We start from the raw sequence: 20224 nt of genomic DNA, 5'->3' as shown, positions 1-20224 counted from the left end.
CTTCGATCATACAGTCTTCAGGACAAATTGTATCTTTATTAATATAATGCACCACACCCTGCACAACTCTCCCCAGTTCATCTTGGGATCTCTGAATCACTCTGCCATAAATTTTATATGGAGAGCAATAACATAAATCACATTAATTCACCAATATCAGCTTGACCATGTCAAAATAAACTGCCTAGCTTCTCAAAAAAGGAATTTTAACATTTCACTGACTTATACATAATTCTTACATTAAACAGAAAACAAGATAATTTCAAAAAGCTGATTTATGATAGCTATAGTTAAAACTCAAAATATTTTAGATAAAACAACACAACTACATGTATTGATTTCACACATGAAGAACAGGCTTAGTGTAAATGTTATTGTTGTCTTAAGGTTTTAAACTAGAATTACAAATAATAATTTTAGGGATTGATGAAAGTGTGAGACAAATGATGCCAGCCAAGCCCACGCCTGACTGTACAGCAGGCACATTGCCACTGACTGTCCATGAGCAAGGGAAAAAACCCTAGGCATTGTGAGAAAAGAGCTATCCCCTTACTCTAGCAAATGCTTAAAAAAAGCAAGCTCAGATTGAGGTGTAGAGGGAAGGCTTGTTAATAGGACTAACAGCTTATATCAGCCATGAGATGGCACAAGGGACAAAAAACTGTAAATCACTATTCACAGATTATACTGAGAGTGTCTTTTCTCACCCCATTCAAGGCTCCAAGACTTTCTTTTTTCTCCATTACCAAAATTAGTCTTGCTTTAGCATATGGGACATTTTTTTTCCCTCCTTGGTCCATTTACAAACAAATGTTTGTGACTGTCAAAACACAACAAGGGAAAACTTAACAAACACACAGAACTTGATGAAGGTTATAGTTGCATCCCTAATACTTACAAAATTATCATCTTTAGAGGACTTAAGTTACACATACCTTATGCTACAATTTTTCATGTTCTCCTGGCTGCCTTGAGGCAATCCTGCCACTCCCAGTGAATGTGTTTCAGTCCCCCACCCCTGAAAATACCATTCCCTAATTGTGCTAAGCACACCTCTCCATGAAGCTTGAGTCTACAGTGGTTACACAAAGGCTTCAGGGTTAAAAATAATCTGGGGGAGGAGAGCAGGGGAAAGTGTGGAGCAGAGCAGAGCAGGGCCACAAGGACCTGGCTGATCTACTCAAAAGTTCAAAAGGCAACTACTTTATTAGCTGCGTTCACAGCATGTTGCTTTAATTATCCTTCCCAGGGAAATCCCTAGGATTTACAGTAGTGAGAAACACTTTTTCTCTTTATAGTCAAATGGTTAATATTGTTTTCAGCTTGCTTGAAAATAATTAACTCTCCCAACAAACTGCCCAACTAGCATATGCAGAAAATTTCACGTGCATTCACAGTTTAACCTATACAAATATGCACATCAATCTCAATTGACTCGGCCTGAACTTGACCTCCTTCTTGTCTCTGCCATCTTCTACTCATGGTACTAGAAAAGCAAATTGAATTTACTGAGCCAAAGATCTTCTACACCTTCAGGAATGGAAAACTATTCCCCTGAATTTCAAGCAAGCCCAGCTGATGGCAGAGGGTCACTTTGGACTTAACCACAGCACTGAACAGAGAAGCAGATGTGCCCAGAGCAGCAGCCAGCACATCTCTGAACAAGTGCTCAAGATTTACTAACAAAAGCTTTGGTAAGACAAACAGTGAGGGGTAGGGTGAGTCAGCAGCAAGCCCAGTAGTAAGAGGAGCATTTTAAAAGTCAAAAGCAGAATACATAAATATTTAATAATTAGGTTACTATTATTTTCCAGTACAAGCAAGCAATTATGTACTGTTATCCCATAATTCTCCTCCTCCATCATCACTTGTAAGCCCTGAAAACTTGGATAAAATAAAAGACACTCCACAGCAAACTACTCTGGTATTACAAAGCATGGCTGCATCCTGGCATGCTACACAAAATCATGGGGACTTGCACACATTGTGATTGTTCTTAGAATGGAACACCAGCTGACACTGAACACTTGTCCTAGAGATTCAAACCATCCTCTCCTTTGATCTCAGTTGCATGGAGGATGACTATTTCACGTCTAAAGAGGAGATGGTCCAATGTACTGAGAACAGAACTTCCCAGCAGCCAAGGAGGTATAAGCAACCATCCACCCCAGACTGCTTCAGAAGACACTCACTTTATACTACAGCATTGCCATGCAAGTGAGCAATGCAGAAAAGCTTCCTGGTTTCTCCTCTAACCAGGGACTTGAAGAAACTGCAGCAGCAGTAACTCAGAATTCCAGCGGCAAAGACTCTGTCATAATTCTGAAGGCAAGTGCAGCCTTTGATCAGTCACATGCAGCACTAAAGACTCCCTCAAATCCTTTCCCCAAACAATTCTCCCAATTTTGCCTTCTACTGGGGTTTTTTTGTTTGTAATTTCAACAATATTCTGAAGCCAACAAATATATTAGATGGATCTGTCTTCTAGTTAAAATGAAATATTTAAAAGTAATTTTATTTGATTTTCCAAAGAAGCTAATTGAAATGCTATTGGATTGTTTGCAAATAAACCTGTGTATGTTTATACTGGGTGGTAGTATCTGTTAACCCATGGGCTCAAGTTCAGAGCCTAAAATGTAGAGGCAAATTCTTCTCTCAACTCTAACATTAAGAATTAAAAGCAACAAATTTAAAAGTCAATTAGTGATTTAAAAAAAAAATACATTATGTTCTGAGCTTTGGTGATGCTTTTTCCTCCTCAATATTTGAATAACTGATGGAAATGATCCTATGTAAACAGCATTTCACCTTACACCATAAGAAAATTATTGATGATACAAAAAAATGAGGCTATGGAGATTCCATCTACTTGACAAATAAAGGTAAGTAAAATTTTTCTAGGTTTTTCAGGTTTTTTTTTCACTTTTGTGTTGGGTGCTTTGTGGGCTTTTTATAAACATCTGTAAAAACCCAACATTGTTCAAAGAATTAAAGAACTCCATGCAGGAACATGCCCAAAAAATACCACAAAACTTGATTAATATAGTGCTGAATAGTAGGTGATTAGATGCTTGCCAAGGGATCCTTCATGACAGCTCTCACAGACGTGCTGGCATGCTGTGGAGGACAGCACTGACCCAGGGCAGCCAGAGCTCTGCCTTAACCACAGTGGGGATGAGGAGGAACCACATCTCTTTTTTTTGGAACTCATTTCTTAATCCAAAGAGGAAAAAAGGAATCTGCAAGACTGATCTGGTCTCAGACGTTTGATCTCAAAGATTTCTGGAAGAATAGGAGTAGGTGCTGCTTTTAGAGTTGGGCAGTGCTTAGATTTATTTTTTTCCTGTAAGATGTGTTCCTCTAACTTGCTAATTTATGGCATCATTTTGGGCAGGGAGATAGCTGGATTTCTATTTTTATTTTAATTACTGAGTGATGCTTCCAGTATGCATTGAAACAAGCACATAAGATACCATTTGGGGTTGCTGTGGGTTTATAATTTTGTTCTTTTTAATTCTCTGGCAAATTGCTAAGGAATTTTGATTTTGGCCTGCCTCATCAGTACATGTTTCTCTCTGTGATAAACTATCAAAACTAATCAAAGTTTGTACTGCAAAGCAGTCAGTATGATGTGATGAAAGCACACAAAGTTTTATGTTATATGAACAGACTTTTTCCTGAGAGTTCTGGCTTCAAACTCAGAAAAGTGGAATTCATAATGAGAAACACTCCTACCTGGCACAAAACCCCCATACCTCAGAGAGTGCAATTATACAATTATGCTGGATGAAACTTGAAGAAAGGTTTTCATTACATCTATCCTGTGTTCATTTTCATGTCATATTCAACATGTTGTTTGTAACTGTGTGATACTGGACTGGGAGACCAGTGGTTTCCAGAAGACTAAATGGATGGTTTATTTTTTGAAGTTATTTTTAACTGTCACATTCACGAGGCACTGGATATGAAGCCTTCAATAATTATACATCTGATATATAAATAGCAAAACATGAGAAATAAGTAAACAAATAAACCTTCCTGGCCACTCTTGGCATGGTGCAGCAGGTTGTGGGCATGCCTGGCTGTCCTAAAGTAAATCAGCAGCCATGCTGAGCTAACAGCACATTCCACCTTTTCATTCTTTGTTAGAAACTGTCTCCCACAACAGTAAGTTCTCCAAGTTGGCTGTTTCATTCTTGTATTCACAAAAAGTAAGTGCTGCCTTGTGTAATTATGACAGCACTTTCACAAGTTCAGAAACACAATGCCTTAATGTCACTTGTCTGTTTAAGATTTTAATATTTTATACACCTAAAAGGTATTTGCCCCTTTAGCAGGAAAGTATGTTTTAGTCTTTAAAACTGAGAATTTAAATTATCTCTTGATTCTGCAAACTCGTGATCAAGTTCAGTTAATTATCTACACTTAACCTGGATTTTTTTTAGTCAGTGCCCTATAGTCAGATGGACTGAGCAACTTGTATTTCAGGTACTGAGGATGCTGCTCAGCATCAAAATCCTACATCTTTAACCAGATACCCGTTTCTGTAAAGCACCAGAAAATAATGTTTTTACCTTTGTACCAAGTTTGGCTTAAAGTAACCAGGTTCAAAAGTTAAGTGGCAGGAATTAATACATGCATAGTGTGGTCAGGTGAGCTCTCGTTTTCATAGAGCAGCAGGTGAACAAGCAGTACCTGGACCTCTCTGACCTGCAGCATGAGCCCAGACACAGATTAAGCCATTTAAAATAACCTCCCATGATAATTAAGCTGAAGTTGTGAACAAGCATAATTTTGCAAACATGGACTATCAAAGGGGAACTTGGATATAGAAGAACCAATAATTTTCTTTCTTCTTAATGAGCAACATTTGTGCCCATGGTGGGAGTACTTCTGAAACACGAACAAAGCAATAGGTATGTTTGGAAATTTAAACTTGTAGGTTAAATTTAAAAACAGCATGAACCCTCAAAGCATACTCAATTCTAGCCAGTGTTAAAACTGGTATCTATAAATAGCATAAGTTCATTGTTCTGAGAGGAGACCAGCATTCAAAATTCTCCAAGTGCCAGTGAGCAATGACCCAAGTTAGTTCTACCTGAGCAATAAAAGCACTCAAAAAAAGAGAAATGTACTAGTAGGGGTTGAATTTTTTTTTTGTGCTCTCCTCTTCCATTTCCAGTTGCATCATCATCACTAACAGAAAGATAAGTCAATTCAAATAATGACACTCAAGTGATCCTGTGATAAAAAAAAAAAGAGAACCACATTTTCATTGTGATTCTTGTGTCTCATCTGACCCCCTCGTGTCTCATCTGACCCCCTCAGTACAATCACGAAAAAGACAAGGGGGAGGAGGGGAAGGAGGAAAAACAAAAAGACCAAACCAAAAAACTGAACAAATTGCTGCACAGGCTCCGAATATCAGTTAAGAAATATAGCTGCCCTGAAACATTTAAAGAGAATACAAAAGGGCCTCTACAATAGTATAACCTTTGCCTCTGTCTGCCAGCATCACAGTTTACACGGTTTCCATGGAAACCCTCTGCAAACATATGAATGTGCTTGTTGCGTTAGATGTCGAACAGAAAATCCTTTGTGGCAACTCTGGAGGGCCATGGCCAGTGCCAACCTCCCAGTGGAATAATGCCCTTCACTATGCCTTGCCCAGCAGGCTCATGACACACTCGCTCACATGGCACAGCTGCTGCCACTGCTTGTTTTTCCCCAACCGATAAAAAAAGAGGAAAAAAAAAAGTGCACATCATAACCATTAAAAATTTCCTCCTTCATGGAGAGCCCGTTTTGCCTTCACCAAACTGACAGCAAAGTCTTTGGTTCTGGACCCTCACATGCAATGCAGGAACTGTTCAGTGAGGACTGACTGGGAGGCTTCCAGCAGGGCATTGGGAATACATTTGCATATTGAGTAGATAGCTACCCAGGAAGGGGATGCCACAATTCTTCATTATTATGTGCTTTGAGAAAAACACATTAAAAATACACATAAAACCTCAGCATGCAATAGGTACACCACTCCAGAATATAAAACTAGTTTCATCACATTATTTCTCATCATGGAAAGACCAACTGACCTACAAATAACTCACTTGATGGGCTCCTCTTTCAGCCCTGGAGGCAGGAAAATTCTACCCAAGACAGTGAAGTGTCATCAGGAGGGGTGGTTTCTTTTTTTTGTTGTTAGGGCTATATGTGTAAGTGAAAGCTGAGGAACTAAAAAAAATGGTTTCTGCTTTACAAAAGAGGAGTATTGCTACTGGCAAACACCTGAATGTTGTGTCCCTTCTGGATTTTCTCAAAATTCATGTCCACTCTGTAGCTCTACATATGTTACCAACACTGAAATATGAGCGCTTCTAATATAAGAGCACCTTTAAGACCAGCAGCATACATACCTGGAACATACCTTGTTTGTAAGCTAAAACATTGCCCTACACCCTTATTCCTCTGAAAAAACAAATTTCTGGTACAGGAAATCAGACATTAGAAAAAGCTTCTTCAGCCAGAGGGTGGCTGGGCACTGGAATAGCTCCCCAGGGCAGTGCTCACAGCACCAAGTCTGACAGAGTTCAAGAAGTGCTTGGACAACGTTCTTGGGCACATTTTGTGATTCTGGGGGATGTTTCTTTGCAAGGCCAAGAATTGGACTTGATTTTTGTGCATCCCTTCCAACTCAGTCTGTTCTGTGATCCTGGGACTCTAACTTCTGAGATATCAATGGCATAATCTACCTAATTGCTCATCAATGTGCACAGCTTCAGGGGGATGACCTTCAGGGAGGATGACACCTCCAAAGGCCACATTTAAGATCAAAGTCTTTGGACCCTGCATGGGATATGAAACCCTAACTGTGCCATTCCATACGGTGGAATATAGAACTGGGGAAGTCAGCACCTTTCTGCTTGTGACCAGACACTTCACCTGCCATTCAGCCATTTCCAGCCACTTTTACTGTCAGTGGCAAAAACCAGCAACGTAACAGTTTTGTCTTAAAAGCTGAAGAATGAAGGAAAACAGATTTTGTACTAGAAAGAGAAAACAAACTGAATGCTTTCAACTTTGCCAGCTCTCAGTTTTTGTGTTTGCTTCTTTCCCTTTCCCAGAGACGGCCCTGAGGGGAAGCCCTCCCTGCTCCCTCATGGCTGCCCTCACCTCACAGCCACCACCAGCCCAGGCCCCCGGGCAGCAGCTGCCAAATTAACTCTGAGGGCAGCCAGTCTCTCCTTTTAGCCTCGCCTGCAGAACACAGCACCGTGGGGTCACTCAAAGCCCGTGTTGTTCCAATGCTCTAATAACCCATTGTTCCCCCGCGGTCGCCTCAGCGAGATAAAACGAAAGGCCGCGTTTTCCGAGGGTAAGCGAATTCCCACTGCCAGCCAAGGGCTCGGCCTCACATGGGGCCAGCCCATCCTGCGGCTCGGCGGGGATGTGGTGGGTTTGTTTTTGTTAGTGGGGGTTTGCAGGAACATCTGCTCAGTGAAGGGATGGTGTGGGTCTCACCATCGCCTTCCCTGAGGGGCTGTGGGAGCAAAGCCGTGTTTGCTCCCTCTGCACTCAGTAAAGATACTGCATTGACAGTCCCACAGCTAAAATCTGCCTCCCACCTGCTGGATGTTTATAATCTGCTTCCTACCTGGGGTTGCAGAAAGACTGACAATCTAATGGTTTCTACTGTAAGTTTCACAGGAAAGGGGAGCCACAGCATGGGCTCAGGGCAGAGAGCCCCCAGAGCAGGGCTGGAGTACCCCCAGCATCACATCCACCAGACTCCAGGTACACAGCGTGTAAGCACTGGGATGGGAGAAAGGACACAACAGGCAGAAATTAGTCCAACAATACAGGAAATTATAAGATTGAAAAGTCACTAGTTTTATATTTTCACCACATCCTCTCGTCCAGTAATGAAGTTCGCTGAACATCATTAACATTCCGCTAATGAGACATCCAACTGCCCAGAACAGCAGTAACGAACGTGAGCTCTGTTTCCACCAAATCTACCAGAAAGATTTTTAAGGGTCTGCTTTCCCACTGACACGAACACATGACTCCCATTAGCCTTAATAAAGGAACAGTGCATTCAGTGGGAGAGAAACTTCCCAAGGTTGCATAACTGAACTGCATCATGCTCAAGATGCAGTATAGACTGCTAAGAGAAGTTAGCAGTCCCAAAACTGCAGGGACAGGCCAAATTCTTCCATTACTTTGCCATTAACTTTTGTCATAGTTCAGACTTCCTTGCTTTAGGCAGTGAGAGTACTCAAAGCTTTTTTTATGACCGAGAAAATGGAAACATAATTTTTTTTAATGGAAAAGCAAATCAGACAGTGGGATGTTTAAGTTCTATTTTTAGGCTGAAATAAATTAACTTCAGATATGCACTTTGTTAATGCATTGTCCCTACATACTATTCTTGACTCCATGGTATATAAATTCTTACTTTTCTAACAATGCAAATTTGTTGACAGGATGACAGGTTAAAGTTTATCTTTCAGGCTGCTTCCCTTGCCCCAGTCACAAAAATCTAGTTATGTCAATTTATGTCCCTTTCAGTGCTCAGTGAGGCGAGGAAATGGAGTGGAGTGCCAGAATGTGGAAACAATGCAAAAAAACTAATGCCAGAACTTAGTATCTGCCTCCTAGGCTAAGCTCTGCTCGCCCTCACAAAGCTTTGGGATTAATATTGTGTATCTCAAAACTGTGCTTAAGAAAAACCTTCATTCCAGATGTTGAAAGCATGATTAATCTACTGAAAGTTAGAAGCTTTTTGTTCATTGCTTCTCCCCAGTTTATATCTTTTAAAATACTTGGGCACTTAGCTCTTGTTTTTTTTTTCTCTTTGACCAGGGTGCATGTATGCTTTTGAATACTAGAAAATTGAATTTAATAGACAATTTAAAACTAGTTGGTCATGCCTTTACCATAAGAATCTCTCTGATTCTGGAGTAATGAAAGAATCTGATGTAATTGAAGAAATTCAATATAATTGCAGCATACATTAATGAAGGCTGTCTCATGCACTCTGCTATAGCTTTAAATGAGAGTAGACTTCTCTATTATCTATCACATTGTAATGACTAATATGTCAGAATATCTAGTCTGCTACTACTCACACAGATGATAAAAACTCATTAGCACACATACTCACAGAAGGTGAACTACTTTGATACAGTAAAGAGAGATGGGGAACTACAGTGCAACAATTGTTGTAACTGTGTGACCAGTAATGAGCTGTTTTAGAGAGCCATCTGTTTAAACATATCAAGATTACCTACCTATAAAAAACCTCAAACCCAACAACAATTTAAAAAAAAAAAACAATCCCAAACCAAACTCAGCCACAAACCAAAATATAATTGATTAATTTTATTTCACAGACTTAAAAGCTCAAAGGTACAGGGACCCATGGTACTGCAGCACAGTGGAACCAGCCCTGTGCCCCATGTGGCTATGCTCACTTTAGCTGCCAACAAACACTCAAAACTCTGAGCCCAGTCCTACTGAGTCTGGTGTTCTACTTGGCTTAAGCAGAAGCAAAATCAGATCTCATTTCCTTAAAAAAAAACCAAACAACAACAACAAAAATCCAACAAGTCCCAACCCATCCCATAACATACAGAATGACCACTTTAACAGACTGATTTATGGATACATGATACTAACTAAAGTGGGAAACTCCATTCAAACAGAGAAACTGTAACTCACCAGTCATGTCACAACACTGAAGATAAAATCATGCTGGTGTCAAATAGAAGACACTCAAATTACAAGACAACTATCTGCAGCATCCATCCCCAACCATTCTGTCAAACACACAACTGCAATAGCACAAAGCATCTTTATGACAGGAATAAAAGGCTCTTTAAATGCTCCTTTTATTTTTTATTGAATGAACCCACTCTTACACAAAGTTCACTCAATGATGTCTCGAGCTAAAGCTCTGCCAAACCCTGTATTTCATTAGTCAACTATGGCTTGTCAGTCACATACAGAACAATCTGAAGTATTTATTGACTGCATACAATTTCTTCATGTAGTAGGTCAGGTGGTTGTTTAAGACACTGAACTTATTACTACATTGATAAATGTAGTTGTCAGGACAAGAATCTTTTCTGTGTTACACCACAGCTGACCAAACACTTCCCTGTTCCAAGTTACTGACAAAACCCAAAGGGAGTTAAAAACCAAAGCCACAGACTCCTCCTAGGCAGTGCTAGTTTCAGCATTTTCTGTAGTTGACTCTTCTCACAGATCAGTAATCTTTACTAACAGAGCCTCCCTCCAAGGAAGCACATTGCACCACACCTCCCAATTGTTTTAGAAGTACATATATACAAAGACCAAAGTTGAAAAAGATACCATCAGACGTGGCGAGTCCAGAGAAATCTTGTCCTAAATATTTTTCAAGTTTATTCATGAGAAAAGGGTGGAGAAAGAAACCACAGCTGAAAGATTCACAAACACGAACTCATTTACAGGTTTGCAAAGCAAATCATGCCACCAACCTGTCACGTAACCCACAGGAAACACCGTGCAGACAGTCTGGATCAAGATACTCACTGTTGGATGAAATTAAATTGCCCAGCTCCTATATGAGTTCCATAAAACTGGTTGGATTTTTTTGCCACTCTTAATCTTGCAGTCAGACAGGCACTAGATTAAAGTGAAGGCAGAGCAGAGAACAACCAGTCTCTAACCTTTAACAACTTCTTACATGCCGGGGTAATTAAGAACACTGTTCTCATACACTGTTTATTGCCTTGAAAGGATCACCAGTTGGTTACTGGCCATAAAAACAACTGCAGCTCTATAATTCCTTAAATATTTACTAACAACGTACACCAGAGTGCAAACCCCAGAACTCTATTCTTGATACTCAGACCTTGCTGTCCAAACACAAATTGACAAAAAGACCTTCTGGCAAAACCACTCCAGAATGCTTTTACTCTTTGATTTTGAAGCAGAGATCTGCCTTTTTCCCCTCCCTACAACATCACCCACTCTTCCAAACAAATAAGTAATCCAGTGTTGCACAGGAATTTTAATTGTTTCCATAACTTCTGCTACCTGCCAAAAAAGTACTTAGTATGACAGATATGGAACAGAGTGCCTATGATACATGTATATTTATAATAAGATATGAACATATATATGGATATGTACAACATACAACTTATGTAATAGTTAACTTTTGTATAGCTATAAAAACTAAAAGCCCTTCAAGGAGGCAACCTTCGTTCTTTGAAGTAACAGCCATGATTTGAGTTACTGACTCCCTGGCTCAGATTTACAACCAAATTACTATAGCTGAACTTCCTGCACACCATGTGAGCCAGACTTGGGTTGGTGTCCCCTTGCGTGCTCTTAGCCACGACAGACAAGGTCGCTGCGGAAATCCCTTGCATGGAAGGCTGAAAAACTAGCATGTAAGGATGCACTCCTTTGCATTTGCTGGAAGTACAATCCCACAGCTCTCTGCAGCAGTCTCTGCAAGAGTTTGGCTGATGTGGGTGCTGAGACTAAAAGTTTGGCTCCTTTCAAGAGTTGTGCAATTTCTATTTATTTATTTATTAAAGATCTTGGTCTGTCAACCCTTCCTCACTCTGCACAGTATTTACCACAAATAAGGGCCCTGGTTTCAGTGGGACCTTTGAAATACTCATCTTACAGTACAAGGAGTTACACAACCCAAGCTGGTGGGGACATTTTCAGCATATTTGTACAACTTCATTTATTTAGTTATTAAGACCAGGTCTTAAAACAACAAAACCTTTTTCAAGCATTTGTTTAAACAATTCATTTCAGGTATGAGACTATTTATAAATATATGGTATGCAAATACTGTGTACTAGTAAAATACTTAAAAGAGTTGTAATTATTTTGGCAAAACAGCTTAGAGATCTTCCCCTGAGTAAATTGCATGGCAGCATAAGCCTACTAGTAGGGGAGGTGTAACAATTCCATTTAAAAAAGTGCATTTAAAACAGTTTAATAAACAAGGGGAAAAATATCTGTTATACTTTCATACCGGAAGCTCACAAAATACTATCTTCAACAACAGGTACCACGCATTTTTCCACTGATTTTACAACTAAGCCTAGCATGCTGCAGCATTAGGGCTTAGAATCTACTTTTGACAGCATTTTTTAATTTGTGATGGGTGGTTTGTTTTTGGATTGTTATGGGCTGGGTGAAGCCTCGAGGCAGACATGCAGCCCTGTTGATAACATATGTATTTTCCAACCCCGTGATAAATTTCCCATAACTGCTGGGCTGGAACATGACTTTCAGCAACTTCACTGTTTCACATTTGGCTAAAGCAACATCAGTCCATTTTATAAATTAGATCCAAGAGTATACATGGAAGACAACCATTTTCATAACAGATTGCTTTCAACGCTCAACTTCAGACTCCTATGTTCAGAAAACAATGATTACTGCTTTCAGAAATCCAAATCTCCTCAACCAGATTTTTTTCTCAAGCTGGAAATCCAAAGTCAGAAATTAATTTGGCAAGGTGCAACTGAAATTTGAATAACGACGTCAACAGTGCTGGTTCTTACATCTTAGGAGAGGTTTTATTTCATATGCAAATCCTAATCTACACATATATTTCAGTACTCTTACATTACTCCCACTGAGAAGGTCTGTGCTGTTTTCAAAGCCTTAAAACCTTGCCTTTCACAGCTGCAAAGGAAATGACAAGAGAAGAAAAACACAGCCCAGTGCATATCAGCAATTAATTCCATCCACAACTGCCCAGCTGTTTGTGCATGGAGGAACTGGGCTGTTTCCCCTCTGAGCTTTGGCCACTGAAAGCTGATACGGCACTTTCGGAGATGTGGGCTGCTGGTAACGCGTCAGGAATGCGCGCGGGATCACACGGAGCTGGAGGGGAAGAAATGAAATCCAGACTGAGTATCTGCGCTATGAGGATAAAGTTATCTGGGGGAGAGGGAGGCCGAGGGGGGACGAGGAGCTGCCAGCCAAGCCAGGCTCAGCCTGCAGGACACAGTGGCAGAGACAAGGTGGGATGAGCTCAGAAACCTGCACGTCTGTGCCAGCTCTGCCAAGATGTTTTTATGCTGGCTGGTGTCAAACAGGTAGATTTGGGGGCACTTCACAAAAGCTGTTGCTGTCACTTGGGATCATGCTTACCCAGCAAAGCTGCAATAGAGACTTGGCTCCATCCATTCTAGAGTAAGACTTATTGTTGAGAAATTACTATGTATTGTTAAGTCATCTCAGCAATGCTTGTGGCCCTGAGGCCCCAGAACTGAAGGCAGAATTCAGTCCTTGAGAGTCTCTCCTGTGAATGAAATCCCCTCATGCTACCTTGGGATTTCAGGAAAGGCACAGAGTACATAAAAGGGGGATGCTATTCGTACCATTGACAAACCTCACCCTGTTAGAGCTCTGTAAATTTCATCCTACCACAACTCACCAGTTTACATGAACAGCTCATTTTTTCCTCTAATACATTTAAGAACTCAAAACAACATGTATTTTTTTCCTCACCAGTTAATCCAAGCCAGTCCCCATTTAAAAATTCCAAATTGATTCCATCTTGCTGGGTAAAGCCACACACACCAAAACACTTCTAATATATATTATTGGCATTTTTTTTCTCCAACACCACCAGTAAAAAAATAGCTCCTTTGATTTTTAGTAGCAGCAAGTCACCTTTTCATTGGATGGAGCAATCAATCCTCTCAAAACTGCACAGGTATTCAAAAAAGTGACACTAATAAGAAAGTATTTTCACTTGACTATTTTCAAGACCAGTGCCTATGGTAAGAAGTAACTATCACAGGGCTATTCCCTTCAAAAAAAGCAATGAAGTACCAACTTGTGTATTTTGCTGAATAAACCAAGTCTGCTAAAACTACACGCTTGTGCCCCAATGCATGAAAAGAAAAACATTCTGCAGAAATAAAACTGTGATGTGTCCATACAGTAATAATAAAACAAATGGTAGAAAAATATCCTTTGAGCAAACAATATTGACAAAATATTTAAATATTGCCTTTTCAAAGAAGGATGTCTAAAGTTTAGAGCTATATTTCTGGAAGCTTGGTATAGTCTCCAAAACCATGATACAAGCATGCAGTGTTAAAATTTGGAAAATAGAAACGTAGAGGACTTTCAGTAATTTACAGCTTCCCAAGGAAAGTAAATCCAAACCCCATGGTTGACTGGAAGATATGAATTTGTACAAATGGCTTAAAATACCATCCTTTTTTTCTCTCTTGGAACCAATGACTCAATAAAGGCTAAACAGAAGCAGCACATTTTTAAATCAGAAGCATAGCACAATTTAGACTGCATGCAATCTCACTGAATTGCTGTATGAACAGTTCCACTGCTGCTGGAAAGCAAGAACAGCACTCATCATTCTTCCCACCATTTCATTTTTAGCTATTCAACATTGGGCAAATCCATTGGGGGATGATTTCCTACATTGCTTATTGTCTGCCACAGCAAAACCTGACTTTCTCACATTAGAAACATGCACAGAAAGTTTCTGGAGGTGATCAGTCAATCACATCACACTGAGCAATGCCAAGACCTCCAAGGTGTGTAGGCCACCTTCCCAAGACCATTAGTTCTTGTCACATGAAGTTCAGCAATGCAAATAATTTTATTTCTTAATATCCTACTTATTCTAAATACTGGACAACAGAAGACACAAGTATTTTTAAACAGCAGAACATGGAGAAGTCTTTAAAAATTCCCAGGATTAAAGGCTTTTTTTAGACTTACTTCAAAATGGAAGATATTGCAGTAAAGAAGAGAATGGTGATAGAGCTGCAGATGCCTTAAAAAATTATATAGCTTAAAAATTCCTCCTCCCCCAGCCACACTAACTAGAACGGGTGTTAGTTATTGATTTCAAATTTGTTTCTCAGGCTCAGTTTTCAGCAATATTTTGATAGGAGGCTGTGAAAATACTGATAGATGTTAAAAGTGATAACAGTAAGTTTCACTGCATCAGTAGAACTCAGCTGAGCACTACAAATAGAAATCACTGAAGTGAATCTTGCAAGCGCACATATGCCAACTGGCTAACTAAACACAACTCTTCACTGACTAGTTTCCTTGTTTGCTGCTTCTCCAGAGCAAAATTCTCTCTTGTGAAGCAAACCTATCCAAGATCTATGTATTCTTTAAAAGCTTGAAAGATCTATCCCAGAAATAAACCACAATTCTTCTGCTTGTAAGGATTTACCATTTAAATTTAGGAATGATGCTTCAAGCTGGATATAAATTTTAGTCACTAAGGCTAAAATTCAGATGCAGAGAGGGTTCCAAGCCCACATACTACTTATATTCCAAACCAGACTTACATATGAGTAATAGTGAGGTTTTGCTGTGCACACCTCTCAGATTTGATACACAGCAAAAAATTTCACACCAAAAGAATGCAAAAGGGGTTTAGAAAGTCCCTAATTTTCACATCCAGCTGTAATACATGAAAATTGTTTTACTTATACTGAATATGTACACATATCACATTTGCTGGAATAATTACTGAAATGTGGAAGTTGTTTGATTGTGCCTAGAAATGCTTCCATCACATAATAGTTAAGGAGAAATAGCACCATCTGAACTTGCAAGAGCAGTTCATACTTCACGGTTAAATAATTTGTGAGTCACTTGGGATGACTTAAGCTCTTCTCTCTCTGAGATGTGAATCAGGAACAAAGTTGCTCAATGTCTAAAAGTTCCCAGTTTGAAAGAAAAATTCCTAAGTCCTAAAGTAACAGTTTTCATTTATCATCTATATTAAGTACTGAAATTTAACATCTTCATGTTCAGCATTTGTGTTTGTGAAACCATTAGGTCCTAGAGTGCAATTCTTTCTGCCTAACTTCAGATAATTACATACCACTTGAATTCACTGTCTAACTAAACTCTCTCTGGCATGAAGTGAGTAATTATCTAGACTTCATTGGCTGTGCAACAGACTGACAGTGTGTCCAACAGAGGCACACAACCCACAAGCAGGCACTGATACTGCAGAGATCTCGAGTTATGCAAGGCACGTGCTGCTCTAAAACAACGACAAGCTACAGGCAAGACAGAATGAACATGTAAGAAGAGATCACTTAACTATTTTATTAGCCCAGGGGGAAAAAAATCCAAGTGCCAGATATAAAAATAAGAGTCTATTCATTAAATTCTTGCAATTCACGTGCACAACAGGTAATACACTTTTCTATGCATCTCACAACTAGAGGTCTTTCTTTTTACATTGCCCAAGTCAACAACACATATTACAGACTAATTCTTAGCAGTGAGATACAACACAGTATAAAAAGAGAACCTCAGTGCCAACTACATCCCAAGATCTGTGAGAGTAGACTAAAATATGCTGTGAGAAACTGTCACTAGGCACAAACAAGGTTTCAGAATACCAAGTGCAAGAACTGCCAACATAACAATCATTAAGTAAATATATATGACCAATTCCTCAAAAAATATAAAGGAATAAAATCTCAACATGTAGGGAACAGAACAGGAGGAAAAGTGAAGGAAAGAGGAACAGAGGAAAGGTAGCATACATATTTTATTGGGTTTGCAATCAAAATACAAATTTATTTGATTACAAAAATGTTCATCCATGGAGACTACTATAAAGCAAACAAGCTTAATAGGAAATAGTATTTAACAAGTTCCATAAATGATTTTTAAAATAATGACAATACTTTCTCTCCCATTCCCAGTAAGTGCTTGAAGCTAATGTGCAACTCAAAGACTGTCTTCTGTATTTTACTGTTGCTGTCAAGAAAGAAAAATGAGCCAAAAAGTTAGCAAATGCACTGCACAACTCACACTTGACATGAATGTGGTACTAGAGTCTCTACATCTCAGTGTCAGCATGACATGTAAATAAACTAACACTCCTTTATAGTAGAAATCCTTTAATGTTTCATGCTGAAAGTGAAGTAAAGGCAACAACAAACCCCTCATACCCATCAGCCCACTACAAGCACCTTGCTGAATTCATGGCAATAAAGAGTTTATTGCAGTGAAATGTATTGAATGTACTGCACTGAAATGTGTTTTGTAAAAGCTGATTTAAGCTCTCCTCCTTTTATGACAGTTAGATGAGCCAGGGTTGAATTGGCATGACAAACATGCAACTAAGTTATGGTGAAGATGAGAGGATTTTTGAAAACTTTTCTAAATCATACAAGCTTATCAGTACCCACCTACAAACATATGCTTTCTTCCATATGACACAATGTGCAAAATAGCAATGGGGCAAACTTCATGTTTTATGTTTGAAAAAGAATAGCATAATTTTATGTAAAGTGTATATTCCCAAAGCCTAAGGGAAATATTTGGTGAAAGAAAATATTTCCATGGAAGTAACCTTGCCTTTCTGGTGAGGTTTTTTTGGTAATTTTGTAATTCTTTGGTACAAAACTGGTATAAAGCTGACAGATGCTGGAGAGGGCCTTTCAGCTGGTCTAGTAAATCTGTTTCACTTTAAAGCTATTTCACCATCATTAAGTACCTTAAAGAGGCTCTAGCCGTGAAAAAGCTTGAAGCTGCTTTTAGTCCAAACAATTTTTTTTCCCTAAAGCCTGGTATGATGCCAATATGACACTTTACCTTATTATTTTGTATCTTCTTACCAAGAAGTATATGTCATCAGTAATGTAAGAAAGAGTCACAAACACTCAGTGTGATGTGTGCCAATCACATACACTGTGAGAAAATTCTGACTTGGCAGATTTCATAGGAGTCTACTTACTGACAATGCCACACATACCACAGCGTAAGCTTCACCTACATCTTGTGGTCAGAACCTGACCAAAAGTAAACAAACATTCACATCTAAATTAATGTACATCAGCAGTCAAAGATTTTTATTACATATGTGTCATTTAGTGCTCTTGAGGCAATACAGTTAATTTCAGTCCACTGTTTCCAATAAAAACAGACTGGAATTTATTTATTGAGGTCCATCTAATTTATCACAAAGTTACACTGTGGTATACTATTCTGTTCCTGGCTGTTAAGTAAGTACCTTTTTCAAAAAGTTATACAATTATAGAGCAAATGATTGGGGTTTTTTTTTGCATTTCACACCAACAGCAAGTTCAACTCTGCAAGCTGAAGAGGAGGAAAATGAGACCTAAATAACTGCATGTCCCACCCTAAGGTTAAAGGCCATCTATCTGAAATGCACATGAGTACTTCCCCCAAATCCTGAGATAAGATTTTGCCCACGCATTTGCCCACGTATTTACCAATTTTGTGGTCTTTGTTCCTAATGAAACACACCAACTTGCCTGTACAGACCTGCAGGTCTGTGGTACCCTGGCTATTCCTGGAATGCTTTTAATTCATTGAATTGTGTTAGTCTATCTTCCTGCTCTGCTCTCGCAGCCATTTTAAGCAGCAGATCACAGCTGCCAGATCAGTGTTGTCACTGGTGGTTACCGTAAGCTCTCTCAGGTAAATGGAATCTACTCCTGGCAATTTGCTGCTTTTTTTTTCTATGTTCTAAAAATGTTTTTTACCAACATTTCAATTTGAGACCAGTTCTCAAAATAGACCTACAAAATGAAGTTTCTGCCCTAAAATCTCTCAGGAAAGTCAACTTGGATAAAAATAATTTAGCTTTTTTACTGTGCCCTACGTTCACCATGTATTTCTGCTATACTTCAGTCATCTATCAGCTCTCCAGTCTGTCTGGCAGGATGTTCATTCTTGATGTACTTGAAATGATTCAATTTAAAGGATTTATTGCTGGCTCTGGTATCTTTAGCAAATTGTTTCTCAGAATATTTTCTGGCCAGACTTATTATACTTTAAAATTTAATTTGTGAGAGAGTTTTTTTTTTTTCCTCTTCTATTTTCTTCAGCAAAAACTTCAACTTTTGAAAGATGGTTCCTTGTTGCTAAGAGATTCCTAAACCCTGCTATAAACCCCTCCTTGCCTCTTAAAAATAAAAAGTAGCAACAATAAAAGGTCTGAAGTCTTCAGTAGATGGGTATGTATTTTATCCATCTTCTAATTAATTCTTTTAAAAGCCACTTTACTACCTGCAGGCTTTAACTTCCTTATAATGAGCATTTTCATTTTGATGGCTAGCAAAGGCAGGAGGCTGGCAGGGAAATTGCACTGCTCAGACCACTGAACTTGAATCATACAGACACGTTCCTGGGAGCCAGGGAAGAACAGCTTTGCTATCCAGACACAAACGTACTGAGAGCAACACTGATATTTGCTCAAGTCACTCCTTCAACAAGTTTGAGTCTTGCATCCACAGGCTTTGGAAACACAAAATTGTTTCCTTCCATACCTTTATGGCAGCAGATTGCTGCCCCAAACGTTTGATGTAATATAAGCACTACTGATATTGTGTGTTACAATGTTTCAGAACTTTTTTTTTTAAGGAACACATACTCCAACACTGCAAACAGAATGCAGAGGGGTTTGTTTTGTTGTTGTTTAATTGTAACATTTGAGGGGGTGACTGATTTAGTTTACTAGAAGAATTAACTCAATCTAAAGTAACAGTCTATGCGAAGTATAAGTGGTCCATTTCCATGGAGTATAAACACATTTCATTCAGCAATTCACTCACCAATTTGTGTAGCTGCACTACTGTTAGTCCAAAAAAGTGATTAAATTGAATTTAAAATTAAGATAATTATAGGTTACTCCAATCACTGGTACAGATAAGCTTCAAACTGAACTTCTTGACATGAAACCCTCCCTATCTCTATGTTAAGATGCAGACACTGGGGAACAGCAGCAACTGTCAACCACTGCAAAACTGTTCCTGAACGTGGAGCATAAAGCAATCAGACTTTCATGTTTTGTTACTGATTGTTTTACCCCATTCCCCTTGAACCAAGACTCCCCTCAGCCTAAGATGACACACCATAAATCACAGCTCCTAGCACTCCATGCTGATAACCAGCAGATTTGAGTGTTGGCAGGTCTCAGTTAGCAGGAGGAGCAGAATTAAGAGAGCATCAGCTGCAAAGAACTTGACTGAGTTTGTTTTAACCTGACACACAACAAAACCAAGTCTTAAACTTGATTCCACATTTAACAGACTCTTTTCCATGAAGAAACATTGGTCATTAGCAGCAGAGAAAACCTCCATGTTACTACAACTGAACTGTCAAGAAGTTATACAAATCCAGCTTCAGCAGAGGGGAAACAAAAAACTGACTT

The 20224-nt window shown here is 39.1% G+C and overlaps 1 protein-coding gene and 1 long non-coding RNA gene across 5 annotated transcripts in view; one reads left to right on the top strand and one right to left on the bottom strand.

Annotated features, from left to right (window-relative positions):
• The window catches only part of ADD3 (adducin 3), a 91822-nt gene that overhangs the window by 32185 nt on the left and 39413 nt on the right, over positions 1-20224 (bottom strand). The window contains exon 1 of one of the 4 annotated variants that reach the window (XM_064431258.1): positions 10579-10598. The exons of the other annotated variants lie outside the window; for them this stretch is intronic. The gene's annotated coding sequence lies outside the window, so the exon portion shown is untranslated. Of the gene's footprint in view, positions 1-10578; positions 10599-20224 lie in introns of those variants that run through there. 4 annotated transcript variants of the gene reach the window in all.
• LOC135306789 (uncharacterized) lies at positions 7108-13906 on the top strand. The gene is made up of 2 exons (XR_010367564.1): positions 7108-7375; positions 12706-13906. It is a non-coding gene; the product is annotated as an uncharacterized LOC135306789 (long non-coding RNA).

The sequence above is a fragment of the Passer domesticus genome, chromosome 8 (assembly GCF_036417665.1).
Source record: "Passer domesticus isolate bPasDom1 chromosome 8, bPasDom1.hap1, whole genome shotgun sequence".
Taxonomy (NCBI): domain Eukaryota; kingdom Metazoa; phylum Chordata; class Aves; order Passeriformes; family Passeridae; genus Passer; species Passer domesticus.
Note: the sequence above shows the minus strand (reverse complement) of the source record. Positions and strands in the feature narration are given on the sequence as shown.